Below are 9849 nucleotides of genomic sequence, written 5' to 3'. Positions count from 1 at the left end.
CATAAATCCATCAGCAGCCTATAAAGAGTAGCCAGGATTGGGGTGATCTGGTCCCTCTTTCATGCACTGATCAAATCCCAAGCAGCAGCGCTCTGGACCAGCTGGAAACACAAGAGGGACGACTGACTAACTTTGGAAAAAGGACTGCGATGAAAGCATGGATTACTGTTTTGGAAAAACAGCTTCACCTTCATTAACTGCCTCCAATAAAAGAAGCTAAACTTTAACACACAGCTCATTCTGCATTCAAGTTTAAAATCACAGTCCGTTTTAAAGCCCAGGTTTGAAACAGAGAGTTTTAAATGTGGAGCAAGGGGATCCAGAAGTACTGTGGAGGGGTCTCAGGAGCTGCTCAGCCCAAACACCATCACTTCTGTTTTTGTGTCATTAAACTTAAAACGCTCAGTGGTGTGACGCAGCAACCTTTCTTAACTGGTAGGCAGTGTTGGAAAAAAGTAAATTAGTTATAGTTACTAGATACAACGCCCAAAAAAGAACTGAGTAAGTTACTGCCTCTTAAAAGTAATTAGTTACTTAGCACGGTAACTACAGTTACTTTTCCAGTTAAAATACAGCAATACATTTCATAATCTTCCTCTGCTGCCCAGAAAAATAACAAATATCTTAAGTGCAATTATTAAATAAAAGGGACAGTTTAGTATTCTGTTAAAGTTCTACCAATGACATTTTGTTGTTTAATAATAATAGAGAGAAACTGAAGTGTAGACATTTTAATATTTGTTTATCAGAATTATCACACTGCAATAAGAGATACATAAATGTTTATATTAACTTCACATAAAAATAAACTTTCCATATAAGTTAACATAAAGGTTTCAAATATCAACATATTTCAAGTACCCTCATTTTAGTGTAAATTTAACTGCAAAACCACAAGCAAGAATAATTAGAAATAATAAAGTAACACTATGTCTCTGCTGCACTCAAATACTTCAATCTTCTATTGCGCTTGAACCTGAACTTTAACATTGTCATTCAGAATTGCCTCACTACAAAACTGCAACAGGAACCATAGAAATATAAATATAATATGAACTTTAAATACAAAACAAAAACAAACTTTAATAATAAATAAAAGTAAAAGATTTTAGGTATCAACACATTTCAAGGATCCTATACAATAATGTATACAACATCTCATCAATTATGTGTACACCAGTATACAATAATAGCTGTGCATTCCTTTTTGTCCTCTCGTCATCAACGTACTTGGTGAAAGTTTTACTTCATGGAGGGAAAAATCCAGCTTTGCTGGATCTTTGATTGACTCACTACACAGTTTAGGAAAATTGTCTTCAGCTCTGTATGAGTTACACGTTTCTGAACTGTAAAACCGAGTTGTGCTTGTTTTAATGTTGTTCCCTTGTCACAGGAGCAAGCTAGCTGCAGCAGTTTCAGGACTTGGGTGGCTCGTGAAGTATTGAGGCTCTGTGCCGCATTAGATTTGAATAGCTTCAGACAGACCTCAGTAAAGCCTTTGTACCAGGACACAACGTGAATTTGAGGTAAACATTTTTTGGTTTCAGTTGAAGAAAAATAGTGTCGATGTTTCCATTCTGAACATGCTATTTGCATGATTCCCCGTTTCTGCTATGTCCTGTTGTTTTGATCCAGCATGGAGCAAGCGTCAGCATTTACCCACCTACTTGACTCCATAACTAATCATGATCTTGTGTTTGACTGTTTGTCTCCATTAGTCACTCTATTATACTGTAACAGCATTAGTCCATGCACTATTGGTAAGCATAGCTGACTATCATCTGCAAAGCAATGCTAGAAATCCCCTGTGTTTTCTCAGGATGGAAGCCAGAGAAATGATGTACAAGGAGGGCAAGAGAGGTCCTAAAATGGAGCCCTGCTGAACCTCAAACAACTTTAAGCTGCTGGAGAATAAGATCCAGAAATGCCCACATCTACTAGTAACCAAATGAGAACCAGTTGAGTGCTGCCAGGGAAAGTGAGATTTTCATCTACACTATCAATGAAAGCAGTAATTTAGCAGAATAAGGACAACATTGTCAGTCACACACACTATTTTGTTATAAGCCTCAACAGAGCAGAGTCTGTACTTTACAGGGTTTTAAAGGTGGACCGAATCATCTCAAACATCTTCAAGAAAATGTTCCTCTCCAGAATGGATTTGAACTGCAGGCAGACCACTTTCTTCGAAATGTGGGCTTAAAATTAGCCAATTTAAACATTTCAGGATTTGGTCTTTTAGTCTGGGGTTTAACAACATCATCTTTAAAACTTATAGCTGTTGTTCCAGAGGACAGACTTGTGCTGATAATAGCAAGAATTAACCCTATGCTGGAACAGATCTGTTAGAAAGCAAAGGGTGGCAGCATCCATTGGAGATCTTGATGGCTTCGTGTGTTTGACAATGTCATGGGCTCAAACATGTGGAACAAAGATAGAGGAGTGACAGATGCAGGCACCTCATAGACTATTACTAAGATATCTGCTCTTCAGACTAAAGGAATTAAGAGGTCATCATATATTTCTAAAGATGTTTCCTGAAAGAATGTGGGACAATTGGAACAGAGTTGTTAGTTTTAAAAAAACGAGTACAAAATACAAAAATTCACCCTGGTTATCCGAAGATCCATAACCTCTTTTTGTAACAGTTATTTAATTTTAATTTAATTACATTTTTTAATTTTTAATTTAATTTAATTTTAATTTAATTTTTAAACTTTATTTTATTTATAAAACACCTTTCAGGTCAAACAGACAGCTCAAGGTGCTTCCCATAAAAAAACAAAACAAAAATACAATAAAACCAATCCCCACACGTGTAATAAAATAATTATATAAGCCCTTCATAATAAAATACACAAAAACAAGCACAAATAAAAGAGCAATGACAGAGCTAAAGAAAAGAGAACCCAGAAGGCGCCGTCCCCCCTGTCCTCCTGTTGGCCGGGGTGTCAGCATCTATGCAGCACAAGCACAACTCATCCCCAGCACCTCCCGCCCCAGAGACCCCCAACCCCCAGGCCCAGTGCACCCAACATGGGCACACCAGGCCCGGCAGCCTGGAGGAGCCGGAACAGTAGCTGCCAGAGGACAAGCAGGGCCAAAATCTCTTGGAGCCCGAACACTAACACCCCGGCCAAGGGTGAGAAAACACTCGTAAACAGTCTAAAATGTAAAAGTAATAAAATAAGAAAGTTAAAATATAAATACAGGTAAAATATGAAAATATTAATTAAAATAAAATAAGACAAGATGAGTTAGTGCAAAAAAAAGTCTAAAATATAAACTACAATAAGTTAAAACACAAAAGGACGAAAAGGCATTAAACAAATAAATATGTGAAAAAATAGCATATAGAATATAAGAGTAAAGATACCACATATGAGATCTAATTAAAAGCTGAGTTAAATAGATGAGTCTTTAGTTTCTTTTTAAAAAGCTCAACAGTGGATGAGGTCCTCACATCCTCAGTCAGGCTGTTCCACAGACGAGGTCCGTAGTGTCTGAAGTGGCCTCGCCGTGGATTTTCGTCTTGACTCTAGGGACCCTCAGCAGGCCGAGCCTGAGGATCTAAGGGCTCTGGGAGGTTCATAAGCTAAAAGCAAGTCTGATATGAAAGAAGGACCAAGGCCATGGACACTCTTAAAAACTATTAAAAGAATCTTAAAATCAATCGTGAAGCTGATGGAGCCAGTGCAGAGATTTTAAGATCGGTGTAATGTGCTCCGTCTTCCTAGTCAAATCTGATCAGCACAAAAGAGCTTCAGCTCTCATCAGTTTGCTCAGTTGTTGGACAGAACAAGTTAAAAAACCAAAACATGTATGGATTATATGAGTTTGTCCCGATAATACCTCTCAGACACTTCAAGATTATTAAACTATGATCTGGTACTGATGACAACAGTCCTTCAGAATCTGCAGGAAAGCTGGAGTTTGTTCTTCTTTCACCTGGGTTCTGCTCTGGGACACTCCCTTTTTGCTGCTTGGGCTCTCTCATTAAACCAGAGATCAGGTGTGATCCTAGGTTGCATTGTTTCAGAAGGAGCCACAGAGTCTAGTCTGTTCAGTCACAAGGAGTGAAACCAAAAGCTGAGCTTATCCATCAGGATCCATCAGTCAGAAATGAGGAAAAGACCTCACAGAGATGGCTGTGGAGTTAAACATCTGACAGCATGGAGCTTCGGGTTTAACAGGAGTGCAGGTAAAACCAGCATCAAATAATATAAAAATTATCTGAAATCACACTACCACAGATCACCATATTAAAAACAGACAACCCATGAAAAAGAACCATGTCTAATATATGTCCCTGTTCATATAAGTCAAATCTGTGCCACTAAAAAGAAAAGAAAAGTTACGCAAAGCTGAAAAAGACACTATTTAATTCAGACACCATTTAATTTGCACTTATTTTTTACCATTATGGGTCCTGGGTTCAGTTATTTATCTTCAAAAGAAATACAAACCCTTAAAAACACTAGCCAAGGCAATGGGAGGTGCCGTCTGCCCAATGTTTTCAGGGGATGAACAACAGACTGATTTTAATCATGTTTATCTACTTTGGTTCTGTTGGGTTTTCATGCATTTGTGTTAATTATATTTATGCACATTTTTCTTTCCATTAAAAAATTAAGTCTTGCGTTTAATCTTATCTGTTGTCTTTTATTAAATGTTTTTTAGTTACCTCCATGTTTGCAGTGGTTGATCAACCACATATGTTTTCTTCCTGGTGGATATTCTTGGCAGTTTAGTTAATTTCTGTTGGTCTGTCTAATCCGTTGTTTGGGTAAAGTTTAGTTTATTGCCTGAGTTGCTTCAGTTGGCCTGTTTGAGGGATTAATTTGCATATTTTCTGCTTCTTTTGTCAAGAGCAGTGTCCTTTCAGCTTCCCAACTGCACTGTTACCTTCTTTTCCACAGTTTTTCTTATAAAAGCCTGCTTTTTCCTCCCAGAAAGATATGCAGAAACAGCAGCTAAGAAATAGTTAATACAGAAGAACACTTAATCTGGTTCCATCAGTGAAGATTCAGCTAATGAGAAAAACCTTTCCTCCTGTTCTGAGCTAACAAGTTAGGATGTACACTGTTTCTGAATTAACAACAAAAACACACACAAAAAAATATTTGCAATAAAAGTTCCCCTTTTGCAACTGCTGCCGACCATCTGCTGGTCTTTGTACTGAAAATGTTTTACTATTTTTGATTGATAATTCAAATTTCATGTATAGAAATAAGTTTGATTTAAAACTAGGACAATCAAAGACGTAAAATAGAGACCTGAGGACGATCATCTAAAAACAATGAGGTGAACTTTAATTGTGTCCTCCATTTGCAGGTTTAGGTTCCATAAGTCGCCAAAGGAGGGCGACAAAGTTCTGTAATGACTATGAACAGGTAACACAGATAATCTGAGGAATCTTCTTTTTTCTTTCATTGAATGATACAAACTGATGAAACGGAGAATTTTGTAGATTAGAATTTATTTGACAGTAAGCAAAAACCCTTAAAAGATGGTTTAATACAGTAACTGAAGTATTTCAAACTTGTTTCTCCAACCAGGAACATGGAGCATCTTCCACCTGACTGTTTAATCCCTGGAGCAGGCCACGGAAAATGTGCCCCATGTCTTTGTGGCAGATGACATCTTCCCCCTGAGAAACGGAGGCTGACACTTCCTGGGAGCATCCGTCCTTTAGAGAGACATTTCTTCAATAATCGTTTCTCCTGAGCCTGGCTGGTTTTGGCCAATGCCTTTACACAGTGGTTCTGTATCTGTGCCCATCCTGCAGATGCAGAGCAGTGTGTGAAGAAAACATGCTTCTCCAAAACTTTAGCAGGTCTTCTACACGACAAACACCTGCAGGGAAGGAGGTTGTGGGCACTGTAGAGGATTCGCTGCATGGACTGGAATGGGTTTCAGAGAAAGCCTTGAGCTGAGAGACTCCTTTGTGATCCTCTTTTCTGCAGAGGGAGCAAAGCCATGGCAGCTTCAGAATAATGTTCTCTGTCCTCCAAGGACCAACCCACAACGGCTCTTAAGAGCTTGATACTCTCTATTTCAGAGTTTTTAGTTTTTAAGGTTTTTCATCAGTTAAGTAGTTGATAAGGTAAGTGATCAAAAAATGTTAAATTGTTTTTTTTTTAAATTAAAGTCAGAACTAACCACACTTGACTGAGGAATGGTGGAAGAGTGAGGGACGCAGATGAAGTTCAGGAGAAGGCAGAAAAGGTCTGCTTCATTCCCTGCTTCATTTGGTTAAAAAAGACCATTATTCTGTGTTTTCCAAATGTTCTAGATGAAGCAAAGCAGTGCTGCTTTCATTAATTCATGAAATTTGACTAATTCTTCTTTTGTCTGAAGAGGCTACTTGTGCAGAGACGGAAGCAGGCTGAGGGGAAAATGCTCGGCCTCGGAGCAGCGAGGACGTGGAGGCCGGGACTGGAGCTCCACCAGCAGCTGCTTCACGGGGTTTGAAGACTTCTCCCGGGCTCTTCTCCTCTCACCCCTTGTTGGAGAAACACGTTTTTTATCAGGATTGTTAACTTTTGTCAATTATGGTTTTTGGTCAAGTTCTGCTGTGAATCGTCCCTCAGTCACACCATTTTCAGGTTTGTCATGATCCACAGCCGTCTTTATTTCACTCAATTACCCTCAGTCTGTCTATAAAGACTCTTTTATCCAGGTTGATTCCATCATAGGTTTAGGGGCTGTCATCAGGACTTTAAAAACTAAGTCCAGATGACAGCCCCTAAAGATACTGCTATGATACCCTCAGTCTATTTCAGTGTCTGGTTTTTCGGTTGTTCCTTGTCACGTCATCTGCTCTTCTCTGCTATCTTTTTATTTCTCCATGGGTTTTTGTCATGTTTCAGTTTGCTTATTAAATGTTTTAAGTTTCTGTCACTAAGCCTGGTCCTCCACCTCTTGTTCCTGACAATTTGAAACCCCTCAGTTACTGTATTAAATCAGCTTTTAAGTCTATAAATTATTGCTATCAAATAAATTCATTTTAATAAAATATCAAACAAATCAATGTTTCTCCTTCATTTACATCGATCAATAAAAAGAGGTTCCTTAGATTTTTTTTAATGTTACGTGTTGGTCATAGATCGAGATGTCACCCTCTTATGGTGATTTATAGAACCTAAGCTTACAAATGGAGGACATGATTAAAGTTCCATTCATTGTTTTTAGATAATTATGTTCGGGTCTCTATGTAATGCTTTTGGTTATCCTCTTTTTAAATTATAATTGTTGTTTTTAGGTTTTTTTTTTACCTCAAATTTAAATTACCAACCACAAATATTGGTGTATATAATATGAATTTCCCCATTGTGGGATAAATAAATTATCAACGATTATTTATCATTATTACTATTGTTACTATTATGTCCAGATCATTGATTCCACCTGATGTGGGAGAAATAAAAGTTTACAACAGACCCGTAAACAAAAAACAAGAAAAATGATGTTTATGTTTTTTGACTGAAAATGTTAACAGTTTAATTCTAATATTTGTCAGTTTGGAGTATTTAATCCTGATTGAACCAAAACACAACATAAAAAGAAAATCAGAGTTTTGTTCAAAACGGTCATTCCTGATTTCTTTGATGTTTTTCGTTTTCATCCACTTTCAGGAAATTGGATCAAAGTTTAATATAAAAACGTCAATTTATGTTTTCAAACCTTCAAGTTTTCTTTGTTTTGTTTTTGAAGCCAGAAGAACCCATGGTGACATCAGTGTAACAGAAAAATAACATAAATGGATTCTGTGATCCACTTGGTTTGTGGTCAAATATACATAACTTCATTTTTAAGAAAAGAATGGGTCTGAGTTCTTATGGGTTAAACTTGTAAAAACTACTTCTGATTTTTTGTAAAGATGTTTAATTAGATTTTCTTGACAAAGTTATCAATTTTTTTCAAACTTTAGGACGTTATAAAACATACTGTACTTTGGAGCAAATTATACCTCGGAGTATCACATTTAAAGAGTTTGTTTCTTCCCTTTTGTAGTCATTTTTTTCATCTTCTTTCTTCCCTTTTGGGGTCAGGGGGCTGCCAGAGCCCATCCCAGCCACTGGCAGGCAAAGGCAGGGAACACCCTGGACAGGGTCGCCAGTCTGTCACAGGGCCACACCTAGGGACACTTTAGAGTAACTAATTAACCTATGAAGCATGCTTTTGGACAGTGGGAGGAGAAAACCCATGCAAGCACGTGGAGAACCGGGACTTGAACCAGGGGCCTTATTGCTGTAAGGCAAGAGCGCTAACCACTGCCCCACCATGCATATGAATCACTCTTTTTAATCACCTATTTGGTAAACTGCAGGACAAAGTTCCACAGAAAACCTCAGAGTAGAGCTCTAGATAACATGTGTAAAAGTTAAATAAGCAAAACTATGCTCTAAAAATTGTAAGAATGAAAGTTTCAAATGAGAACGATCAGCCACAACAAGCTTTTGAAGTGTTGCTGAGTGTGGAAAGGGTTTTTACATGCAGCATTTTTGAAAATGCACATAATCTTTGAAGGCTGCTGGACGGCTGTAAGCAGGACTGGTGCACGGGAAACCAGGGTTCAATTCCCAGGGGGTGTGATGAGCTTCATCCAGTGAGGCTCTTGAGTCAAGACCCTTTGCACTACTGGTCCCCCTGTGTCAGGAAAGGCATCCGGCATAAAAAACTGTGCGCCAAACCAAGTGTGTGAATTGGTGAAAGCAGAATCGCTGTGGCGACCCTGGATGGGATGTGCTGAAAGATGAACAACAATAACGCATAATCTTTGACGGTCTTTATCATAATAAATGATGTCCATGAGCCTCAGATTCTGGAGAAGAGTTTCCCAAACTTTAAAAAAACGAGGAGGAACTTCCCAGTTCATGTAATCCTGGGGAAGAACAAGGAGAGGCCGGTTCCCATGGAAACAGCCAGATGAGATGTCTGCAAGTCTGACCTAAAAAATAAATGTTGTCGACTGCCTTTGATTTAAATGACACAGCAGATTCGAGTTATTCAAATTAATTTTAGTAGTTTAGGAAATTATTTATGGATTGAAGCACAGCTTTTCTATGCTGATGAAACTCACATTTGCAGCCTAAAAGAGACAGAAGACAATGTCCAGAAAAACCATTCGTTCATGAAGGCAGAGTGGCACAAACAATACGCCACACTGAGCTGAGTTCGGTGCAGTATGCTGTGGTTGATTGAATAAACTAGAGTCAGGTGTGCAGCACCCAGGAAGTGTGTTAGAATTCTGGAGATGGTTCCCACTGGTGACCAAAGGGGGAGACAGAGTTCTGACTTCTGACAGGACCAATGACGCATTCACATTTAATGACATAACAGTTTTTCCCTGAACATTTTCTGTATTTTTTTTTAAGTGAAGCTTTGTCTTTATTGAAAGTCTGTGTGTTAACATCCTTGGTGTTTGGAACAATACTGAACTGCTATACATGTGGCATCCCCTAAAATGACCCTGCCATGTGTTTGGAAAAAATGCAGTCTAGAGCAACAGTGTGTGGGAAAGAGGTGTGTCCGAGCAGGTTTGAGCATGGTGGAGGAAGGTTTCAGGTGTGATGTGTGACTAAAGAGTGTCAGTAAGTGTCAGTAGTTACTCTACTCATGAAAAGATTACATTTCTTTTTCTTTTACTTCTATTTACAGTGCAATATGAAAAGAGAAAGTTGTTTTCTTATTTTAGGATGATATATAATCTTTATATTGTTACAATCCTGAGCCTTGTGGGTGTGTTCCTGCTGCCTGCCCTCTTTTCTTCTCCTCCTGCACAGGTGTTTAGAAATCAGAGGACGGAAATCAAAAATCCACCTTGGGAGCTCTTTTGTTGCGTCC

The 9849-nt window shown here is 38.4% G+C and overlaps 1 long non-coding RNA gene across 1 annotated transcript; it reads left to right on the top strand.

Annotated features, from left to right (window-relative positions):
* Window positions 1–1395: 1395 nt before the first annotated feature.
* LOC110015554 (uncharacterized) lies at window positions 1396–5695 on the top strand. Its single transcript, XR_002874176.2, has 3 exons — window positions 1396–1526; window positions 5335–5393; window positions 5559–5695. It is a non-coding gene; the product is annotated as an uncharacterized LOC110015554 (long non-coding RNA).
* Window positions 5696–9849: the final 4154 nt, after the last annotated feature.

The sequence above is a fragment of the Oryzias latipes genome, chromosome 1 (genome assembly GCF_053564925.1).
Source record: "Oryzias latipes strain Hd-rR chromosome 1, Olatipes_Hd-rR_3.1".
NCBI lineage: Eukaryota > Metazoa > Chordata > Actinopteri > Beloniformes > Adrianichthyidae > Oryzias > Oryzias latipes.
The sequence above is the reverse complement of the archived record's forward strand: the minus strand, read 5'-3'. Positions and strand labels throughout refer to the sequence as shown.